Raw genomic sequence first — 23242 nt, 5'->3', positions numbered from 1 at the left:
GGGAAAAAACAAAACAAAACAATACTCTATCTCAGTCATTAACGAAACTTTTTTTTTTCTGTTTTTCCAGAGTGTTTTGGTTTGTGTGATACTTTATACATGACTCTCCTATGATGGCTAAGGAACTTAATTTGGTAGTAAGCAAGGCTTAAAAGTCATTGACTTTGTTTTGAAATGCCTACGAGATCCTAGTGGTGTCAGGAGCCATTTTCCCCCCAAAAGTATTGCAGGGACCACTGTCCTGGGGAGTTTGCAGAGAGCCCCATACCCCAACGGTATTAAGAACTGTTTTATTGGCAAAGCCTACCCCACACCCAACTATCTTGAGAGCTATCTGTTAGCGGAACCTGCCCCACATTCCGACTGTCTAGAGAACTAGGTGTGTCAACTCGTGGCCTCCTGACCAAGGAATCATGACCTTATGGATCATAACCTCCTGGCCAACAACCTCATGACAGGCTCAGACCATCGCTGCAAGATCCCTTCCTGCCCTGGCCCTGCCCCCATCCCAATTCAAATTCCTCATACAGGGGCTATATAAGTCACAACCATGACGCTAATAAATGGAGGCTTTGACAACAGGTCTTGCTTGGCCTTCTTCCTCTCTCTTGCCCATGTCTTTTTCAGATAGCGCCTCTTCGGGACCCTGGAATAACTGACCTGCCAAGTGGGTTACAACCCTAGACTAACAGACCAGCCAGGGCGGTCTACATAGTGGCCTGCAGGTGTTATGGGTGTGAAATAAAATGAATAAATGGAATAAGAATGGAGCTGCTACTGTGAGGTAATTAACCACTTGGTCTGGCTTTTGGACAGGATGAAATAGTCTCTTTATTGCTGTGTAATGGGGTGAGGAACAACTGAGGAGAGTAAAACAAGTGTCTCTCCCCTGTGGATTCCATAGAGCGTGAGATAATTGTGATACCTGCCTTTGGTCTCCACTTCAGAAACACTTCCTTTAGCCTCCATTGGCTCCAAGGCTATCGTCTTTTTCCTGGCAGTAAGAATAAAATTATGCTGGGCTGTGGAGGTGCAGCCTTTAATCCTGGCACTCAGGAGGCTGAGGCAGGTGAATCTCTGCATTTGAGGCCAGCCTGGTCTATAAAATGAGTTCCAGGACAGCCAGGGTTATAAGAGTATACAGAGAAACCCTGTCTCAAAAAAAGGAGCGGGGAAAGAAGAGAGGAATAAAAAAGAAAGAAAAGAAAAAGGAAAAGGAAAAAAAGAATAAAGATCATTTAATCTAACTTTGAATTGAATCTAGAACATAGGGAAGAAGGCTCTCTGTAGGCACCAGTTCTTCCTTTCCAGGTTAAATGAGTTATTCTCTTCAGCAACAGAATCCTGCTGTCAGTTTGTGGAAAGCAACCTGTGTCTTAGCAGCTGCCCAAGTTATTTGGGGATTTCCATGGGACCCCTATAGCCAACAACTCAGATGTAATCTAATTCTGATACTAGAAGCTTTTTTTTTTGATGTAAAAAAAAATGGCCATGGGGGCTGGTGGGATGGCTCAGCGATTAAGAGCATTGCCTGCTTTTCCAAAGGTCCTAAGTTCAATTCCCAGCAACCACATGGTGGCTCACAACCATCTGTAATGAGGTCTAGTGCCCTCTTCTGGCCTTCAGGCATACACACAGAAAGGATATTGTATACTAAATAAATAAATATTTTTAAAAAATGGCCAGTTGAGTCTCCCCCATTATGTGGTAATTTCATTTAGATTGCCTTCATATATGTATGTGTTTTAGAAAGTTTGTACTATATTAGGTTTCCATACCCCTCAAATGCCCCTCAATTTCAGCTGTCTCTCCTCACATTCCCTCCCTTACCCTGCCCCTTGATCCTCCTGTTCCACCCTCCTCCAAAGATCTGTTCTGTTTTCCTTTCCTAACAAAATCTATCTGTACACTTGTTACTTACTCTAGACCTACCCTCTGTGGTTCTAGGGAATGTAGTAGCTTGGTTATCATTGAGTTAGCAGCTAATATCCATATATAAGCAGATACATACCATATTTGTCTTTCTGGATTTCGGATACCTCACTCAAGCTGATCTTTTCTAGTTCCATCTATTTGGAACTAGAAATTTGGCTGGAAATGGTGTCATTTTGTTGTTGTTGTTTGTTTGTTTTTCAAGATAGGATTTTTCTGTGAAGCTTGGTAACCTGTCCTGGAACTCATTCTGTAGACCAGGCTGGCCTCAAACTCAACAGAGATCCACCTGCTTCTGCCTCCCGAGTGCTGGAATTAAAGGTATGTGCCACCACAGCCTCGCCTATGGTGTTAGTTTTTTTAAACAACTAATACTTTATTGTCAAATATACCACATTTTCCTTATCCATTCTTCTGTTGAGGGGCATCAAGATTATTTACAATTTCTGGATATTATGCAAACAGTAACATTGAATATGGTTGACCTAGTGTCTTTGTGGTAAGATAAAATATCCTTTGGGCATATGCCCAGCAGTGGTATAGCTGGATCTTGAAGAAAATCTAGTCCCATCTTACTGAGGAACAGCCATATTGATTTCCATAGTGGTTGCATAATTTTGCACTCCCACCAGCAATCAGAGTGTTCCCCTCACTCCACATTGTCACAAGTGTGACCTGCCATTTGTTTTATTGATCTTAGCTACCATTGTTAGACCATCACCATTTGCTGAAGATACTGTCTTTTCTACAGTGTATGTATTAAGAAGCCAGACATTTCTATATTAAAAAACAAAACAAACAAAAAACAAGTGTTCAGGGCTGGAGAGATGGCTCAGTGATTAAGAGCCATCACTCTTCCAGAGGTCCTGAGTTCAATTCTCAGAAACCACATGGTGGCTCACAACCACCTGTAATGAGATCTGGCGCCCTCCTCTGGCGTGCGGGCATACATAGAGGCAGAATGTTGTATACACAATAAATAAATAAATCTTAAAAAAACAAACAAACAAGTGTTCATAGTGTGTGGATGTATGTCTGGGTATGCAATCTGATTTCATTGATCAACTTGTCTGTTTTTGTGCAAATACATGCTGTTTTTATTATAATAAATCTATAGTACAACTTCAGGGAAAGCTGTTGGGTCCAGGGGTAGGGGAGTCATGCAAAGATGGGGACAGACCACCAAAGTCTAATAAACCAGAAGCAAACTTTATTCCAAAAATCAGATTTCAGGAAAAAATAAAGAAAAATAAGATAAAAAATATCTCCCTGGGGCACAAAAAGCTTGTCAGCTAGCTGAAACCACAGCCAGAGATGGATTCTGTAAGGCTGTGGCAAAAGCAGGTTTCTGAACCTGCCTTTTTATACTAGGGGCACCAGGCATTAGGTCTGAACAAAGGAATTTTTACAATCTCGAGGTAAAACTCAGATACAGATTTCCTTACTTTACAATCTTCATCATTAACAGAGTTTTTCAGTTAAACTGATTGTACTTAATCTATTGTCTTCCTTGGTCCTTTCAGGTGGTGTTTACTGAAACCCTGTGCTCTCCCCTTTGATGCTGCCGGTTTCACATAGCAGAGTTAGGGTGTAACCCAGAGGTCATATATCTATCTTCTAAAACTTAACTTAGCTCATATCTGTGTTAATCAAGGATGGCGCACGGTGGCGCGGTGAGGGTGAGGTGGGGGAGTGGGGAGGGGTGGGGGTGGAGTGGGGGTGGGGTGGTAGTGTTAGGCTCTCAATTTGCATAGAGCTATGGGATGTAAAGCTGAATAACCCACTGTTAGAAGTTAACCCTTCAACTGCTGAGAAAGCTGCTGACAGCCTGCTCTCATTCTCCTAGGCTTACAACTTTGTATTTCCTTATTTCTACATTTTCAGTTTTTGAATCTACATTTTTATATTCTTATTCTTGAACTCTTCAAGGTCATAGCTTCAGTTCTATTATTCAGGATTGTTTCAGCTATCCTGTTTCGTGAGTGTGTGTTTCCATAGGAAGATGAGAATTATCCCTTAAAGATCTGTGAACAATTGAGTTGGAATTTTGATGAGCATTGCACTGACACTGTAGATTGCTTTTGGTAGGATGGCCATTTTTAACTATGTTAATCCAACCACACTAAGAATTTTGTTTTCATGACTCCATTCTTGGACCATGTTCCAATAAGTTCTATTTCCTCTTCCAGGTCTTGAACTGCTTTATTTATTTCCTTCCATTGTTTATTGTGTTTTCAGACATTTCTTTAAGGGATTTATTCATTTCTGCTTTAAGGACTTCTATCATATTCATAAAGGTTGTTTTAAAGTCTTTTTCTTGTGCTTCAGCTACGCTGGCATATGCAGGGCCTGCTGATAGAGTTGACTGGGCTCTAGTGGAAACATAGTTCTGACTGTCATTGTGCTTTTATGCTTGTATCTAGGTATCTGGGCAGGAAGATTATAATTCTGGGTGCTGATGTCTGGTCTTGTCTTTGCTGGGTGAGTGTTTTGTTCCTTGGTTTATGTTTCTTCTCTGGTTCTTAGGAGAGTGTGGTGACTGTGTGTATGCCTGATAGGACATTCTTCCAGAGTCCTGATAGGTGTGGTTGTGGATTATAGCTGTGGAAGAAGTACCTTTACAGATCAGGGCAAGGAATGCCTCAGAAACTTAGAAATCACGCAATGCAACCAATTTCATGTGAGTGATTCATAGGGGGAGGCTGCCTCTGAGTGGAGACAAGAGAGAGAGAGAGGCAAGGAGAGAGAGAGATGGATGGGCAGAGACAGAGAGGGATATATAGAGAGAAGAGAGACAAAGAGCAGGCAATGATGGTGGAATCTTTTAAGGGTATTATGTGTCACATTTGGTGGCTGGTGATAATGTGGCTGTTGATGCTGAGTCACTGAAGATAGACGAGGGTGGGGGTGGGGGTGGGAGGGGGTGGAGGTGGCGCCTGGTTGCTAACAGTGGCCACTGGGAGTTCTAGGTAAAATGTGTTTCTACATATTGGGAGCTGACACTAGGAATGGTGATGAGTTGGGGGGAATCGGGGGCTTACAGGAAGGAGGAAAGCAGGTGTCCCACTAGGATCCAATTAGTTAATCTCCTGGGTATGGGGGCTAAGGCTGAGGCCACAAAAAAAGGTCTACTACAGAGCTGGAAATGAGAATGGGGCAGTGGTCTTGGAGGAACGGAGGAGGAAGTGAAGATCTGCAGTTATCCTACCTGCTTCCCTGGTCAGAGAGGACTGGGGGTTCCTAGGAGTGCCTGTTGGAGTTAGGGGCTGGGACAAAGCAGTGGACATGTGTGGGAGGTTAGGGTTTGGTTTGGAAGATCTGTGTGATCCACTGGAGACGGATGCAGGATGGAAAGGGAATGCAACTGGTGTTGTGCTGCAGAGCCAGAAATGAGACGTGGGGATTGGGTTTGGAGAAGCAGAGGGAACGATGACAATCTGCAGTTAGCTTCCCTGCTTCCCTGTTGATTGCCTTGGCGGGCTACTTAGTCTAGTGTTAGTAGCCCGCCTGGCAGTTCAGTTATTCCAGGGTCCCGGAGAGGCACTACCTGGAAGATATGGGCTAGGAGACAGGAAGAAGGCCATGCAAAGTTTGTCAGAGCCTCCGTTTATTAGGGACGAGATACAACTTTTTATAGGGTAAGGAGTTGGGGGATGGGCACAGGGGCCTGGTCTCTTGCCGCGTGGTTCACGTTGGTCACATGGTCCGAGTTGGTCACGTAGGCAGGAGGTTATCTTCAGTCAAGTCACTGTAGGCCTGGAAGTTGACACACCTAGCTCCCTAGATAGTTTAGAATGTGGGGTGGGTTCCGCTAACAGATAGCTCTCATTAACAGCCAATTTGGGTGTGGGGTAGGCTTTGATTCCTAACACAATTATGGGTGTGGGGTTCTCTGCCGACTCCCCAGGGTGATGGTTCCTGTAATGATTTTAGGAGGAAATTGGCTCCTGACACTTCCCTGGCAGGAGGGACCTCTGAATTCCCAGGGAGTGCCTGCTGGAGTTGGGGGCCCAGTTCTTTGATTTTTTTGAGATTGCACACTGTCCTGAAAGCCAGGTTGGCCTCAAATTTACTTCGTAGTCAGTGATGGCTTTGAATTCCTGATCCTTCTGTCTCTTCCTCCCCAGTGGTGCAATGATAGGTGTGTATCACTATGCCCACCTCTATCAGTTCTTGTTCAAGTGGAGCAGAAATATAATTTTCTTCCTTGCATACTTTACAGACTCAGTATGGTGTGTGTGTGTGTGTGTGTGTGTGTGTGTGTGTCTGTGTGTTTTCCTGGAAATTGAACAGAGTCTTGTGCACGCTAGACACTCTCCCAGTCTTTTTGAAACAGGGTTTCCTTGTACAGCCCTGGCTATCCTGGGACTCACTCTGTAGACCAGGCTGATCTTGGACTCACAGAGATCCTCCTGCCTTTGCCCATGTTACGGAGACCCCCAAACAAGACCACCACAGAGCCGGTATCTGATGCAAACACACGGGTTTATTGATTACAAGTTCGAGCCGCGTCCAGCACTCTAACTGACACACAGTGGGTGGAGGAGAATGGCCTCAAGCCTTGGGGTAAGGGGTCTTTTAAAGGCAAAAACCACAAGCAGGGCTGTACCTGCGTTTCAGGATTGGGTAAGGGTAATGCAACCTTTGAATTCATTGGCTGGGGTCTAGAGGAACTTACTTTGTAGGTTAACAGAAAAACCACAAGGACATCTGGAGTCCTTGTGCTGTTTACCAAAGTGTCTCATTGGCTGGCCCACCTGGGTGAAGAGGTCTTGACCAGGGCCCTGGTAGTTCGTGGTCTTTCTTGGAACTGTTTGTGTTTTTTCCTGGAACCAGGTTCAGCCTCTTGGTCAAGTCCTGTCTAAAATGGAGTCTGTCATGCTCCTTCAGCTTCATCAGTTCCTGAAGAATGCTGGCTTTTTATCTAAGCACCAGAAACCCTCCTATAGTCCAGTTTGAGCTGGGTCTAGACTCAATTTTGGAGCAGTTTATGGGCTTGCCTTTTGATGGTGTGTGTGGGGTAAGCTTTGGACCTCACAAAAGAGAAATTTAACATAAAAATATTTAGTAAACATACTGAGGGTCAGGCAGAAACAAAAGCAAACAAGTGTGAAACAAAGGAATAGGTAGGAGTTGAAGGTATTTTATCAGTTAGAGAAAACTGGCCTGGAGATACCAGGCAGAAATAGCAGGCATTCAGACAAACCTGTGAAACAGCTTGTCTAGCACTTAGCAATACTCCTTGAGTCCCAGGTCCTCCTTAGAAGTCAGTAAATGTACCAAATAATAACTGTGTCATAGTTAAAACAAAATCAAACAATAAAATTACAAAATAAACACTTGAGATGTCTGATGTTTTTCCTTAGTCTATTATGAAAGAGGCAGACATGCTCTTGGGGTCACTGGGACTGGGAAGCTTTTTGGATGTCTCTGTTTTGGCTTATGCCACGTAGTTACATTAACCAAGACTGAGGTAAAGTGATATGGCATTTCCTTTTTCTTTTTTTTTTTTTTTTTATGATTTCATTAGCAAAGATAATGGTCAAGTCACATGATTGCGTCCACCTTAAAGAAGGCAAAATGACTGCAAACTACCTGGTTGCTTTTTGTTCAAGATGAGTTCAACTGCATGATAAAGTAAACCCATTCCATCTCACCCAGCAAATGTAGATAATTACACTTTTTTCTTTAAAAAGATGCTTTAGTTAAGTAAGTATGGATATGAGGAGATTGGACCTATGCCCTACACAGATAGGCCTAAAACAGCAACATAAACAGAGGAAGGAATTTCGTTTTTTAGTTTGTATATAACTAGTTTCACGGCTTGACTTCCCACAGAGTTGCAGAAGAGACAAGGGAAGTAGAAAGTGATAAAGGTGTTTTTAAAAAACAAAACCAACTGAAAACCCTGTCTGTCTCCAGGTGGTGAATCACTCCCCAAATTTCCCTAAGGAATGTCACCAGCCCAGTTCTGGCAGCTTACGGTTGCTGTGTGCCTCTCCCTGTCACAGAGTCAGGGGACAAGCTTGACTTTTTGTTTTCTTTAACAGTAGTTGTTTTTACCATACAGATTGCCTTACAAATTAGTAGTAGCCCTCTGTGGAAGGCTAGCTGTTTTTACCAAGGCTCTACGACCTACTGAGCTGTTCTGTCTCCCTTTTCCGTCTTTCAGAGTCAAGAGGCCAACTTGACCCAGGACAGGGATTTCAAGGGCATTTTGAGACAAACGTGCTGGAGTCTGAAATAAATTGGCCAAATCCCATCTCCACACTCAGTTTCTCAGTGATTTTAAAAAAGCACAGGACAATTTTTTTTGCCAATACAACCTCAGAACTGTTTTTTTTTTTTTTTTTGTTTTGTTTTTTGTTCTAGACAGGATTTAGGGGACCTCTCAGTAGGAAAGAGGTCACAGATCTCAACTGGGCCTTTTGTGTCAAGGAGTGTGAGTGGGGTTTACCATATTTTTGCAATGTATAAAATTTGTGAAAGGGAGGGGTACTGTTTTTTGAAAGTCAGTGTAGTGGTATTTTCATTTTAGTGGCATCATCAACCATGAGGTTGAATGGTGATCTTGGTTCCTTGTGACGTTGCCATCACACCCAACAAAAGGGTAAGGATTCAAAGGACAACGTCAATTTAAAAGGCAAGTTGAAGCACACTCACTGCAAACAGAAAGTTTATTCTAGTCACAGTGATAAGGATGCGCTTGGGAACCATATCTTCTAGTTGTCTAGAATAAGTGCTCCACAACGGTGCCTGTGAGACTGGTTTCATAAAGAGCTTAGGGTTACCTTAAAGAAAGTCAGTTTTGACAATAACCTCAATTAAAAAGAAATTGGGCTGGCAAGATGGTTCAGTGGGTAAAGGTGCTTGCTGTCAAATCTAACCATCTGAATTCAATCCCTTGAATCCACATGGTGGGAAGAGAGAACTGATTCCTGCAATTTGCCCTCTGACCTCTACATGTCTTATGGCATGCACCACCCCCATCTATAAATAAAAATATGCACACTAGGCCTGGAGGGATGGCTCAGCCGTTAAAGGCTAGGCTCACAACCAAAAATATAAGAGTTCGGTTCCCAGCACCCACGGCTATCCCTCCAGGTACCTTAAAAAAAAATGCACACTGCGGGGAGATTGCTGGTTTGTCATGTCTCATTTTATTACATGTTCTAGGAACAAACTGATGTGAGATAGGGCTTTTATTAAGATTATTGTTAGGACACCAAAGTCTTGGTAGAAACACCATGCTGGTCAGAATGACCTAGGTGACCTCTGTCTCATACTACATCTTTTCACTCAGCTGAAGAACTTTCCTGGGCTTGTTCTTATACAATTGGAATCCAGTCGAGCAGTGGTGATGGTGGTGCACGCTTTCAAGAAGATATAATAAAACAAGGCTCTCTGTTGTCCACTGTGTTTAGATATAAATCTGTTACAGTTGTTCTACAGACACCTGCAGGAACCAGCACACTGGGGCCGAGACTCACAACCCATGCAGGGGAGGAGTTTGACCCCCAAGTAACTGGGAGAAGGGGTAATTCGAAGGGGGTAGGGAGGGCGTCATAGAAAATTCCGAAAATACCAGTGATGATCACTGTTGTTCCTTTGCGGAACTACAGCTCCCAGCGTTCCTCTGGACCACGGACACATTTCCCAGAAGCCTTTGCATTCCTCGTTAAAAAGCGAGGGCCTCTACGACCCCTGCCTCTTCTGTTGTGTGAGCACACCTTTACCTGCCCGCTGTTACCCCTCCCCCATTAAAAGTGCACCCACGTGGGACCTCCACGTGTCTGTTTTCTCCCCCCTGTAACGTCTTTACCCTCTAACCCGCAGACAAGAAAGCCAGTCAGAAATTAGGAACAACAATCACAAGGGGGCAACTCCCTGTTTCTCAGGATTATTCTCAAGATTACAATCTAACTTTATCTTCAGCTAGTTCTTGAAACAGAGTCACTGAACCAGCTAATCCTAGATTTCTGATTCTTCTCTCCCTGTTTAGATTTTTGGCTCTATTTTTTCCTGCTATGGGGGGGGGGTATGGATTTATCCAGGTCTTTCGGTTACTACCCAGGTCCACCCCTCCTGCCAGACTCATGCCAAGGCCAGCCTGCAGAGGGTTCTCCAGATATGCTAGCCCCTGCACCAACCAAGGATACCAACCAGCAGAGTACCTACAGGTTGACCACATGCCCACTCATAAAAAATTGTTTATCTCCTAACTTGTTAACACTTTTACTTGATAAATAGAGCCATTTCCTACCTCCAGGGAAACAGCAGATGTAATGACTCCCATATTCCTGGAACACATCATCTCTAAATTTGGCATGTCATCATCCCTCCAAGATCCTGGGACTTCACTGCTGCAACCTGCCTTCTCTACCTCCTCAAGGAACAGATGCCTGAGGTTTCCAGGATGGCAATCAACTAAATACTTCTTCACTCATACCTCCTGCTGAGTATGAGCCTGTCAACTCCCAATTCTCTCTTCCCACATTGTCCTATGCCTGCAGGAAGTACCCAAACTTGGACTGGTGCCCAAGGAGTCTGCGATGTTTAGGTGGAAGTCCTACTGGCATCCATATAAACCAAAAAAGGTTGGAATGTTTGGGATCTCCAGCTTGGGGCTCCATTCCAAACTCCACCCTCAGTGCACCAAGTGGTGGCCCATCCCCTGGAGCTGCCCTTTACAAACTCCTCACCTGAGAAAAGTCAGCCCCTCCTTGGGACTGCTCATGCCTATAGGCTACTTAGGACCTGGTAGCCACATTTGCATAAATACTAAAAACTCAGGGTCAGAAATTGGGGTTTAACATGAAGATCTGAAAATCAAAACAGCCAGCCACTGGCTCTTACCTCTGCCTCAGTCTGACATGGTGACCTGCCTCCTGGAATCTCAGAAGAAGACTGTGTTACTGCTGTCTAGCCTTGTCTTATAGTCCTCTCTAGGGCTGGGATTAAAGGTATGCACCACTGGGGTTAATGGTGCCTGTCATTGTGGCTACTGGGATTAAAAGTGTGCGTTACCATAACCTGGTCTATAAGGTTGGCCAGTGTTTCACTTTCAGATCTTCAGTCAGTCTTTATTTATTAAAAATACATTCAAAATGCCAGTACACCACCTCTGTGCCCTCCTGAGGGTCACCCAGAAGTTCTTTGCTCTGTTCATTAAACCTGGAATTATTAATTTGGTTTGATTGACTTATTATATCAGCTGCCGTGGATTTTCATTGACCAGGGAATCAAAACTTAAAACACTGTGCTGTTGTTAAAATCTCTGTTTGTCCTGATTTTTAAATTACAAGCATAAATAGAACTTTGTAGTGAGTCTGTTCAGAACAAGAGTCAATATTTCTCAACTAATTAAAATCACATCAAGGAGAAACCAGTAATGTCAGTTTCCAGTGGCTGTGATGCTTATGGGTTCAAGAAATACCCTAATTTTGTTTTGGTAGTTGGCAAGTCATGAGGAGGTTCCATTACCTGATAATATCATGAACATAAGGATATATTTCGGTTTGATGAAACTGGATTTCATCCTTTGAGACTTTATCTTATTTGTTCATTTTACTAGCATTTCTGCAGTCCAAAAATAAAATTTTCAAAGCTTCAGGTTTTAGTGAAGAACTATGCTTAACTGTGCTTTAGTACTTTTTTTCAATATTTTGAGAAGAGTGTGTACCATGTATAACTTAATGGTGTTAAATTTTTTTTTTATTTTATTAATGTTTTGTTAAATGAGTATGAAAAAAATTTGAGGAAATTGGAGGGTTATCCTAATATAGTGTATATTTGTGTGTGTGTGTGTGTGTGCACATGTGCTGTGTGTCTGTCAGTCTGTGTATCTGTCCATTCTGTCTGTTTATCACAAGATAACCTTCTAGTATTACAGAAATAATATGCCTTCCTGATGAGAAATGACTTCACACACCTAGAAATTAGCAAAGAAAAAGCTCTTTAATGGTGCTTATCTAGCCTAGGATAATGTTCAAAGAGGAGTTGATCTCTAATAAAAAGACTTTACTAATCTATATACACCATAGGTTATGCATTTTATATGTGCTGTCATCTTTAAATCTCTTTCAGTTCCCAACCCCAAATTACATTTTGAACAATTTTAAGCTAAGCAGACACAGGAAACTACCAGTCTGGTCACTCGGTGACCTGTCCATCAGGTCCAGTTATTCAGGGTCTGAATGAGGAAGTTGGCTTGGGGTGGGGATAGCAAAGGTCACCAGTCAGCACACATGGTGTAAGCGGAAACATTCTTTTTTGTTTCCGTTAACAAACAAACAGTTCTCAAGATAGTTGGGATGTGGGGCTCTCTGCAAACATCCTTAGGACAATGGTCCCTGCTATCATCTTTAGGACAATGGTCCCTGCTAGACAGGATAGGTCTGCATGTGGGTGACAGTTGTGTGCTTGGTCTGTTAGAGGGGCCCTTGACAGTGGGACCAGGATTTATCTCTGGTGCATGAGCTGGCTTTTTGGAGCCCATTTTCTATGGTAGGATGCCTTACTCAGCCTTGATGCAGCGGGGAGGGACTTGGTCCTGTCTTTCTATGGGAGGCTTTACCCTTTCAGAGGAGTGGATGGAGTGGGGGTTGTGGGGGAGGTGGGGAGGAAATGGGAGGAAATGCGGCTTAAGATGCTGCATGAGCTTCTACACTAGAGTGGGGGAGTTTGGGGGAAGAAAAAAACATGGCATTTCCTTACATAACTAAATATTCCACCTCATCTCTTTAGCATAGTTTAAGGTGAGTCTACCCTCCTAGGGTCCTTAGCCAAAGTGATTGAACCAGCACACTGGGAATTTTATTTCTCCACCCAGGTCAGTGAGCTTCTTTTACTCTAACAATTATGCATATAAAGTTTTTACAGCCCAATCCAATCAGACCAAATAAAGCCAAATTTTAAAAAGCCCAAGTTTAAGGGATGCCAGTGCTCCCAGGAAGGTTCTCGGGGGGGGGGGGGGGGCAGTTTAAACTCCCGGTGGGAGTGGTCTTGACTCTTTCTGGGGAGGGGGTCACCCTTTGGCAGGCTTTCTCAGAGGTGGAGTCTGGACTGAGGCAACTCCCAGGGGAGGGGGCTTGGAATGGAACTTTTCACTCAAACATTGCAAGATTGTAATGAGCGTGAAAACAGATCCTTCTGAATGAGTAAAAAAAAAAAAAGGGGGGGGGGAATCTATAGTATAGGTTAAGTAGGAAATCTGTAGTATAAGGATAAGTATAATATAGAAAATTAAGTAAGAAAACTGTGTGAAGTAGAAAATTATTAAGGAGAAATATTAAGAGAACATTTTTGCCCACTTAAAGGCTGTCACAGCCATCTGGCCCTGCCAGATGGGAAGACTGCATCCAGCAACCTTGGTAACAAAAGTAATCTTGCCACAGGAGAAGGACCCCACCCTTCTGTGTCCCGTCGATACTATAGCCTAGGACATCTGGCTATCAGAAGGATGCCAGGGGCTGGGGTGACATTCCACCCAAGCATTCCAGACTGGATATAATGGTGTCAGTTGCTCGGATGAAGCTTCCAAACAGACACTGCACAAACGCATTCATAGAAAGAGAGGTACTCAACTTTGAAATAATAGGTTGGCTGGCCCAGGATTGAGCTAGATCTTTAAGTAATAGCTTCTACTTAATTTGTTCTCACTCCAGGACCACTAGCCCAGGAGTGGCACTGCCCACAATGGGCTGAGCCCTTCCACAATTACCACTTAAGAAAATCCCCCCCCCCCCGCCTCCACCCAGGATTATCTACTGGCCAAACTGATGGGACATTTTCTCAGTCCATGTTTATTTTGCTCAGATGACTTCAGCTTGTATCAAGTTGACAAAACAGAAGTAACTGTGCTGGGTAGTTTTATGTCAGTTTGAAACTAGTTAGAGTCATTAAAGGGGAAAGGTCCTCACTTGAGAAAATGCCTCCATAAACTCTGGTTGTAGGCAAGCCTGTAGGGCGTTTTCTCAAGGATTGATTGGGAAGGCTTAGCCCGGTGTGGGTGGTGCCAACCCTGGGCTGGGAGATCTGGGTTTGAAAAGGAAGCAGGCTGAGTAAGTCAGAGGAAGCTAGCCAGTAAGCATCATCCTTCCATGGCCTCTGCATCAGCTCCTGCCTTTAGGTTCCTGCACTGTTTAAGCTCCTGTCCTGATTTCCTTCAATGATGTACTATGATGTGTAAGTGTAAGCCAAATAAACCCTTTCCTCTCCAAGATGCTTTTGGTCATGGTGTTTCATCACAGAAATACCAATCCCGACTAAGAACCTAACCAACACAGTTTTCTTCCATAGTTTTGTGGGGGGTTTTTTGGTTTTGTTGGTTTTGTTTTACCTTTTGAGACAGAGTCTCACTATATAGCCTAGAGGAGACCAGGCTGGTCTCAAAGTTACAGAAATCTGCCTGCCTCTACATCCCCAATGCTGGGGTAAAAGTAGTGTTTCTTAACTTTCCTAATGTTGCAACCTTTTAATACGTTCCTCATGTTGCGGTGACCTCCAACCAAAATATTAGTTTCATTGTTGCTTCATAGCTGTGATTTTGCTACTGTTGTGAATCATACTATAAATATTTTTTGGAGACAGAGGCTTGCTGAGGGATTGTGACCCACAGGTTGAGAAACACTAGTATAAAAGCATCTGTCACCATGTGGCCTTCGGTTTTGTTTTTGTTGATTGTTTTCATTTTTGTGTGTACAATGGTGCACACAGGGGTCAGAGGACAACTTACAGGAGTTGGTTCTCCATTATTGTGATTCTCAGGTATGGGATTCAGCTCTTCAGGCTTGGTAGTCAGAACCGTTTCTCACTAAGCCATCTCACTGACTCTAGTTATTTTTATTTATTTTTAAACAATGTTTCTTTTCTTTTTATCTAGCATCTATCTTCTATCTCTTTCTATCATCTATCTGTCTATCATCTATCTGTCTATCATCTATCTATCTATCTATCTATCTATCTATCTATCTATCTATCATCTATCTGTCTATCATCTATCTATCTATCATCTATCAATCTATCTATCCATCATCTATCTATCTATCATTTATCTATCTATCTATCTATCTATCTATCTATCTATCATCATCTATCAATCATCTATCTATCTATCATCTATGTATCTATCTATCATCTATGTATCTATCTATCAATCATCTATCTATCTATCTATCTATCTATCTATCATCATCTATCAATCATCTATCTATCTATCTATCTATCTATCTATCTATCATATCTATCTATCTATCTATCTATCTATCTATCTATCTATCTATCTATCTATCTATTAATCATCTATCTATCTATCATCTATCAATCATCTATCTATCTATCTATTAATCATCTATCTATCTATCTATCTATCTATCTATCTATCTATCTATCTCTATCAATCATCTATCTATCAATCATCTATCTATCTATCATCTATCTCTATCATCTATCTATCTATCTATCTATCTATCTATCTATCTATCTATCCATCATCTATCTATCTATCTATCTATCATCTATCTATCTATCTATCTATCTCTATCTATCTATCTATCAATCATCTATCTATCTATCTATCTATCTATCTATCTATCAATCATCTATCTATCTCTATCTATATCTATCTATCTATTTATCTATCTATCTATCTATCTATCTATCTATCTATCTATCTATCATCTATCTATCTATCTATCATCTATCTCTATCTCTATCTATCTCTATCTATCTATCTATCTATCTATCTATCTATCTATCTATCTATCATCTATCTATCTATCTATCTATCTATCTATCTATCTTCTATCTATCATCTATCTATCTATCTATCTATCTATCTATCTATCTATCCATCTATCATCTATCTATCCATCATCTATGGGGGGGGCTGGCGGGGAGGGGTGTACCCATGCAGTCATGTGAGTAGAAGTCAGAGAATAACTTGGGAGCTGGGTTGCTCCTTCTATCATATGGGTCCAGAGATTAAACTCAGGTTGTCAGGCTTGGGGTAAATGTTTACTTTCTGGGCCATCTTGCCATCCCATTTTTAAATTTAAATTTAAAAAATATTTAAAATTTTTTAAAATTTCTTTTTTCCAACAGGGTCTGATGTAACCCAGGCTGCCTTGGAACTTTCTCTGGAGCTGACAATGACTTTGATCTTGCTGCTTCTACTTCCCAAATGTCAGGACTGCAGGCAGGTACCATTATACCTGGTCATTTCTGCTTTCCTTACAAAGTAGAAGCCTACAACACAGTCTAAGCCCTACTCCATTTATACTGGCTGATAAGCTATTGCAAAACCCTGGCTTCAGATTTCATGGTGAGGCCTAAATTTTAAAGTATCAGAAGTTTACCTTGCTGCAAAAGGATGTCTAACCCACAGATAGTCATGAGATCAACCACAAGAACTTGAGCAACTTCAAAAAGGAGTAAACAGCTTCTAGTTCAAGAGGGTTATAAGCCAACCTGCAGAGTGCAGGAAATGTTTTAAACCTATCAACTGAGAGGCAGAGAATGATGTTGAAAGAGTGAGCAGGATAGATTAAAAGGCCTGTGTAGCCTGCTGTGGTAGTGCACATCTTAAATCCTATCACTTGAGAGATAGAGGCAAGAGCATATCACGTCCAGGCCAGCCTGATCTATATAGTGAGACTGTCTCAAAAATAAACAAATGAGACAGAACCATGGATTTTGTTCATAGATCTTTTGCATGTGTACTGTTAGTTACTAAATATTGCTTCCTTTATCTTTGTTTGTGTCGTGCTGAATTAGTTTGAATTATTCTTGTCAGTCAAGGGTTGAATGACTTCAAAGCCCTGTAACATTTTTCATCTACCTTGAAACATTAGATCCAATGAAAGCCTTCTCCAGGGTGGTTTATGATGGTACATTCTTAATCCTAGAACTAGAAGGTAGAGGTAGGAAGATGTAATTTTGAGATAGAACATACTAGACTAATTTGAGTTATACAACAAGACTCTGCCCCCATCCCCAAAGTGTGTGAGTGGAGGAGGAGGAGCAAGAAAGGAAAGATTTTTCTCTTGAGTGATCTTTTCTGTTCTATTCATGACCTTCATTTTATTGTATTTTCAAGATAGGGTCTTATCATGTAACTATGGTTGGCCTGGAACCTGCTATGTAGACCAGGATGACTGAACTCACTCTGCCCCCTGAGTGTTAGGACTAAAGGTGTGAACCACCACACCCAACTGTTAAGTTGGGAGAGTAGCCCCCAGCCCCTGGCATCTGTTCCAGCCAACCTGGCCTGGGAGTTGCATTGTGCTGGACTCCAAATCCCAGCATGCCAGGTCCTGACCTCCCCTGGGGAGCGGTCAGGACCACTCCCACAGGGTATTTAAGTGGGCTGCCAGAGGAGAAGCATGTGGTTTTTCGGGTTTGCATGGGCTTCTTGCTGTCCTGTTTCCCTGTCATGTGCTCAGCCATCCGAGAGAGTCTTACCTAATAAAACAATGTACATTTTGATTTGGTTTGATTTGACCTAATTGGATTTCTTTGCGCCGGCAGAGCTGCCCTTCTTCTTCTTATTTTTTTTCTTAACACCAACTTTACTCAAAAAATTTATTATGGGTAGAGCTGGCTGAATTTATAACACAACAGGGGTAGTATTGTGTCTGTGTCATGAGACCCCCAAACAACACCACCACAGAACCACAGAGCTGGTTTCTGATGCAAACACACAGGGGTTTATAGAATACAAGCTCAAACCCAGATTCAGAGCCGGTGAAGGAAAATGGCCCCGAGCCTCTGGGGCAGAGGGTTTTTAAAGGGAAAAAACACAAGCAAGGTGGTACAAGCCTTGGTGTTTTGGGATTAGGTACAAATTGGGTGAGGGTAGGTGACCTTTGAATTCATTGTCTGGGCCTAGGGGAATTTCTAAACAGCAGCTGACACCCACAAGGACATCTGAAGAAAGCAGATGCTGGTCACCAAAGTTAGTCATTGGTTGGCCACCTTGGTAGGGTCACTTTGACCCGGGCAGGCACAGTTTGTGTCTTTTTCTTAGAAATGTTTATAGCTTTTGCTGAGTCAGACCTTGGTCAAATATAGTTTATCATGAAGTTCTTTCTCAAATCGAGTCCGCCCTGCTCCTTCAGTAGCTGTGGTAGCAGCGGCAACAGCAATGGTGACGTAGCAAAAAGGCAACTGAAGAGATCCAGAGTTTTCCGGGTACACAAATGGCAGAGACAATAGAGGACTGTGGGAATGTCGAGGCGGTGAGAACAGGTGAAAAACAATGCTTCTAGAATTGTTTATCTGCCGGGCGGTCAAGTTAGTAGCTCATTGGAGGGCACAGGGCCCAATTATGGTAATTAGTAGGAATAACTTTAGAGAGCCAGTGAGGGTGAAGAACCATTTTAGCCTTATCGGCTAGTCTAAATTTGTATGAGAGATTTTTTTTCTATTTCTTTTTTTTTTAAAGATTTATTTATTTGTTATATATACAACATTTTTTCCATGTACACCCGCACACCAGAAAAGGGCACCAGATCTCATTACAGATGGCTGTGAGCCACCATGTGGTTGCTGGGAATTGAACTCAGGACCTCTGAAAGAGCAGTCAGTGCTGTTAACCGCTGAGCCATCTTGCCAGCCCTTTTTTCTATTTCTTTATGTGGATCATGACTTTGGTTGTCAATAGTTTGAGAGAAACCAGAGCTATTAAAATAGCATATTCCAGTTGAAAGACCCCCAGTGCTGGGGAGACTCTCACTCAAGTCTCGGGATAACACGACCGCCCCAGTAACTCACGAGAGACCATCCTTGCTGCAATCACACGAGGCTTTAATCGATGAGACGGGAACCAGAGCACTGAGGCCGAGACTCATAACCCATGCTGGGGAAGAGTTTGACCCCGAGTGACCTGGAGAAGGAGTTTTTATAGGAAGAAACCACAACCCAATAATAGGGGCAGGGAGGGTGTCACAGAAAGTTACAAGGGGACAACTCCCTGCCTCTCAAGATCACTCAAGGTCATAATCAGCTAGTTCCTAAAATCACAAGGGGGAAACTCCCTGTTGCTCAAGATTATTCTCAAGATTACTATCTAACTTTATCTTCAGCTAGTTCCTGAAACACAGTCACTGAACCGGCTAATCCTAGATTTTTTATTCTTCTCTTCCTGCTTGGATTTTTGGCTATTTTTTTTCCTGCTGGGGAGGTCTGGATTTATCCAGGTCTTTCACAGTAAATTGCTAACAACCAAAATTATGTTTAATAACAGGCAGTCTATAGTGGGTCTATTTTGTAGAATAGTTGTTCTCAGTTCTGCCATTTCTTGATTAATTTCTGCTAATAATTTTGCTGTAATATTAGTAGTTTTTGGAATTAGACAGGCTATTATAGAAACTTCTCTTTGTAGTCCAACAATAAGTCCTCGGAGAGGTAACAGAAAGGCTGCAGTAGCAATGTGAGACCCTCATCCCTTATTCTCCAAGGGACAAGAAGAAATTCCCTAGCAGAATGTTTTAAAATTAAAAACCTCAAACTAGCTTCATGTTCCCAGAAAGATAGTGCCCCCCCCCCCTCAGGAAATTCTAAGGACACCCGGCCACCAGGTGGAGGCTGATAAAGATGGCCTGACTCAAGGGCAGGGTAGCCTTGCTCGGAAAACAAAGAACAAGCTGACTAAGCAGGATGGGAGAGAAGCAAAGACCTCGCACCCGTGCCAAACACCCCTGACCACCCAGAAGTGATTTTTGCCTTTAAAAAAGCTAACCCCACAAAGGAACTCAACTCCTCTCTCTACCTCGCTATGATGGGGTGTTGGAGACCAGGGTTCTGAGCTAGCTGACAATTAAATCTTGCTTTTTGGTGTGGTCTTCTCTGGTTTCTGGTAGTCTCTCTGGGGGTCGTAATCTGGGCACAACAGCAACAACTGTAGTTGGATCTAATAGATTAACGAAATCACTGCAATGTTCAGGAAGAGCTCTTGTAATTCTAGTAACAGACTGTAAAGTTTGCTGAGTAAAACAGGTATAGCATGTTCTATCCCACATAAACACTTATAAGGTCAGAGAATTCAAGTCTATTCCTGCTCCTTCAAGGATATGTATGACAGAAGGTTTAACCCAGGGAGTGACTGCTTACAGGATACTTGGTGTAAGGTGTAGACCGCCTGTCCTTCATAAACAACAGAATGCTTAACTCAGAATATAGTGGCTTTATTTATTTATTTTTTGTTTTGTTTTTTGTTTTTCGAGACAGGGTTTCTCTGTAGCTTTGGAGCCTATCCTGGAACTAGCTCTTGTAGACCAGGCTGGCCTCGAACTCACAAAGATCCTCCTGCCTCTGACTCCTGAGTGCTGGGATTAAAGGCATGTGCCACCACCGCCCGGCCATGGCTTGATGTTTCAAGTATCGAAACAAGTAATTTCTCTATTTGTTCTTTGTGTCATGTTAAAGCAGTCTTTTGCCTTCTTCTACCCCCTCCCCCATTTTGCATTGGGGTATATAATCATATAAAAAAAACATAGGCATATTCAGTATTCACTGGATTGCCCTCCTGGTTTCCTATGTCTCTGTATTTCTTTTGTATCTCTGTTGCTCCTAATCAGTATTTCTAATCCACATGCCCCTACCCTGCAAGTACGAACCTCATTAAGCCTGGACCCTAACAATGGCTCAGAAGTTAAGAACACTGGCTGTTCTTTCAGAGGTTTTGAGTTCAATTTCCAACAACCACATCTATAACATGATCTGATGCCAACACTCTATACATAAATAAATTAGTAAATCTTTAAATAAAAATTAGTGAAGACCAATAGTAAGGGAGGAGGTATATGCAGGGAATAAGGAGAAGGAGGAATTTAGGCTCAGGAGGAAAGAAAGCAAGATGCCAGGGAGAAGCCAGGGGCTAGCCTTCCAGACATGGAGGAAGCAGGAAAGTAGAACATAGAGGATGAAAGAAAGGTAAAAAGCCCTGAGGCAAATGTAGATGAATAGAGCAGGTTAAATTAAGTTAAAGAGCTAGTGGAACAAGCCTATACTAAGGCTGAGCATTCATAATTAATAAGTCTCCGTGTCTTTATTTTGGTGCTATGGAATAATCTTTTCCTGTAATACTGAATGAGTAGCCCCTGTGTCCACCAGAAATTTTATAGGTTGGTACTCTATGGTGCAGGTTACTATAGGCTCATGAGGGCCTAGTTCAAAGGAGCCTCAGCCTTGATAATCTTTCCTAACTTGGGTGTGAGGGGGATATCTACTTGGTTCCAGTGTGAATATTCATTTTTTTAAATGACCCATTTCTTTGCAGTAGGTGATTCATCCTTTTGTAAAGGTCTCCTCTCTCTCTCTCTCTCTCTCTCTCTCTCTCTCTCTCTCTCTCTCTCTCATCATGGTGTGCTTGGGAAGAATTGAAAATGGATGGAACTTGTAGTGCAGTCATGGTGGCACACCCATTCTTCTTTATCAGAGGGATAATTTTAATAGTTCTGACCTGTTCTTCCCTGCAAACTTATCCATCTTTTGTGTCTGTCTACATATGTCAGTGTTGGCACAGTTTTTCACTGGCACTTCCAGCTCCCCAGATAACCACATAGAGGCTTATTAATAATTATGTTTGCTCGACCAATAGCTTAGGCTTATTACTAATTAGCTTTTACAACTTAAATTAACCTTTTCTTATCTATGCTCTACTACATGGTGGTACCTTTTTTCACACTGAATGTTCATCTCCTGCTTCCTCTGTGTCTGGCTGGTGACTCACTCCACCTTTTTTCTTCTTCCCAACATCTTTTTAGTTTGGCTCTCCTGCCTAACCTCTTTCTGCTTAGCTTTTGGCCAGTTGGTTATTTATTAAACCAACGAGAGTAATACATATTCACAGTGTACAGAAGGATTATTACATAGCATGTTAGGGGCCGAATGAGTAACACAGGCCAGGTTGACTGCCTCGAGGTTTTCTAGGTCCTCTGGGTCTACAGGAGTGAATAACTGATAGGTGTCTAGGAGGTATCCAGGACAGCTGAATGTGACACATCTGGGCCTGTTTTCACATCTGTTACCTTATATATGTTAATGGGCTTTCAGACTGCCCCTCTCGTCCCTTCTAACAGAACTTGGTGATATTCACCGAATGACCTCTCTCCATGCTGTAGTCCCATTGAGGTTGCCTTCTTTACAGAGCATGATCGATTGCCTCTGTTCCCTGATCACCAGTATTGAAGCTATTCTTGAGGAGTAGGCCAGTTGCTTTCATGAGAATTGATTCCCTTTCTTTGGTAGTAAAGAGGGTACAGAGAATCTGCAGACAATCATCCCTTGTGGGTAGATGATTAAAAAAGACAGAATCAATTAAATAAATTAAAGAATTCAGGTGGGGCTGAAAGGGGAGTTCTGGCTCCTACAGTTGTAGAGATCTGTGATGGAGCAAGGAACATATCGACAGTGATTGTTAGGAAATGGCCATAGGGGAGCAAGGACTGAAGGGTGTGCCACCACTGAACCAGAATCAACGTAGTTGGGAGGGCCATGTGGGACACTCTGGTAGGTGTGGAAAGAAAAGACAGGGTGAGGTAGGGAAGAGCTGGGGATGGAGAAGATAGATGGAACTAGGAAAGAACTAGATGGTAGGTACAGGCCTGGGGGTAGAGTGAGTCCTTCATGGTGGGGACTGCGGTGACAAGGGTGGAGGTTGAGGTGAAGAGGGGAGAAGATGGTTCAGATGTCTATACAGAGGGAAGAGGGATTTTTCCTTTTGTGTGTCTTGCAGAATGGTTTACAGAGGGGGCCTTCTGGTTTCTGCTACAGGCCCTCAAAGGGTCTGTCTGCCAACAACTAGGACTTGACCACCTTGCCTGATGGGGATCATACAGACATTCATCCAGGGGGACAGGTTGGAAGTTGCTTCAACTCAAGGCAAGATGTATTCAATCTGATCTGGTTAGCTGGGTTTACCAAGAGTGACATTACTCATTGGCCACACTGTCTGAGAATCATAAGTACCTGGGAGGGCCAGTCAACCCCAAATGTGGGTCATTCTGTTTCACAGAATGTTCAGAGACAATACTAATACTAATAATCATAATCCTTCTTAACGGTAGGGGGATAAAGTTTATCAAATTCCTTTAGAATACAGATTAGAGGACTGTTAGGCTTGCTAGTCTTACCCATACTGGCCATCAGTTCAGTTTCCCCAAGTCCAAAATAAATCAGTCAACACAGAAAGAGTATAGTAAACATGAAGCCAAAGACAACACAAACAGGACATAAAACCAGACGAAGAACCTCAGATGGGTGATGCGACATCTTACCTTCTGCCCTGGACAGGAGAATGCAAGGGTCC

Source organism: Microtus pennsylvanicus, chromosome 8 (genome assembly GCF_037038515.1).
Source record: "Microtus pennsylvanicus isolate mMicPen1 chromosome 8, mMicPen1.hap1, whole genome shotgun sequence".
Taxonomy (NCBI): Eukaryota; Metazoa; Chordata; class Mammalia; order Rodentia; family Cricetidae; genus Microtus; species Microtus pennsylvanicus.
The sequence above is the reverse complement of the archived record's forward strand: the minus strand, read 5'-3'. Positions refer to the sequence as shown.